The sequence below is a fragment of the Echinops telfairi genome, unplaced genomic scaffold (genome assembly GCF_000313985.2).
Source record: "Echinops telfairi isolate 266 unplaced genomic scaffold, ASM31398v2 ScPeMD7_2;HRSCAF=8, whole genome shotgun sequence".
NCBI classification, from domain to species: domain Eukaryota; kingdom Metazoa; phylum Chordata; class Mammalia; order Afrosoricida; family Tenrecidae; genus Echinops; species Echinops telfairi.
In genome coordinates, this window is record NW_022103898.1 from 14,470,023 (window position 1) to 14,471,502 (window position 1,480).

General features: G+C 47.8%; 1 long non-coding RNA gene across 1 annotated transcript in view; it reads left to right on the forward strand.

Annotated features, from left to right (window-relative positions):
* Window positions 1-1,480, forward strand: part of LOC123521586 — a 12,396-nt gene that overhangs the window by 589 nt on the left and 10,327 nt on the right. The window lies entirely within an intron of this gene.

Consider the following 1,480-nt stretch of genomic DNA (forward strand, 5'->3'; position numbering starts at 1 on the left):
GTGTGTAGCAGAGGCAAACACAGGACACAGACCAAGCTGTCCCCCAATGCCCACCTTTGTGGGGATGAATAGGCGCCATTCCTCCCTTAGAGACTTTGGATGATGGAAGTCCCAGAGGCCCCATGTTGGCTTCTACTGAGTCCACTAAGAGCTGTGGGAGCCTGGGTGAGCTGCTTTCCCTCTCTGGGCCTCAGTTTCTTCACCTGAGAAGGGGGGTGGGTGCTCTCTGCTCTGTTGACGTCCAGCAGATGCCCGCCCGACAGTGCCTGGGTAAGGACCTGTGGCAGCGCTGTGGGGGTAAGCATTGGACTGGTAGCCTCAAAGTCTGAGGCTCGAACTCACCAGCTGCTGCTCCACAGGAGTAAGTTAAGCCTTTCAGCTCCATAATGATTACAGCCTCAGGAACCCTCTAGAGCAGCGGTTCTCCACCTTCCTGTGCCGCGACCCTTTCATACAGTTCCGCATGTGGTGGTGACCCCCAACCATAACATTATTTTAATTGGTACTTCATCACTGTCATTTTGCTACTGTGATGAATCGGGTGACCCCTGTGAAAGGGTCATTTGACCCCCAAAGGGGTTGAGACCCACAAGTTGAGAACCGCAATCAGAATGCACATGATAGCTGGCCTCCAAAGTGCTGACCCGGTGGGTTCTGGATTGGGTTGGGATGTTCCCATTACAGGGACTGAGGAAATGCCGCCCACCGCCTGGCCAAATGGACGCCACTTGTTCTTACCAGTTTGGAAGGTGTCTTCCTTTGTATTCATTTGCTTATTTTAAAGTTTCCAGTGAAAATGAGTGTCACTTCATATGCTCGTTGTTCATTGTTTCTTCTGGGAATGATCGGTTTATAGCTCTTACCTAATTATTTCTGTTCATTCCACAGTTCAATCCTATCAAGCAGTATCATACAATTATTAGCACAATGTTTCAAAGCATTATCTTCCTTCCTGTTTCTCTCTGTCCGTGTTGATTGACAGGATCTTGGTTTAGAGTGACTCTTCCCCTCTCGTCTACTATGAGGATTTCCCAGGTTTCCTCCTGGTCTGTTGTAGTTTGACCTTGTCTATGGTGTCCTTTGCTAGTTTTTAAGAGCTCACATCTGTCGCATTTCCCTCTTAGGACTTCTGGGGTTCATCCCTGGGTTAGAAAGATCTCATAAACTCACTCATGAAGTACAGTGCTATCTGCGATCACATTATATATGTCCACCTGCCAGGGGATCCACTCCATACAACTGTTACTCAAGTGGATGCTCCAACCACAGAAGATAGCGATGAAGGAACTGAAGAACTCTACCAACGACTTCTGTTGGAAAGCAATCAAACATGTCATCAAGATGCCTTCATTGTGATTGGTGACTAGAATGTGAAAGATGCAAACAACGAGGAAGGAACCGTAGTTGGAAAACATGGACTTGGTGATAGACACGAAGCTGGAGATGCCATGATGGGATTTTGCAAAACCAATGACTTGTT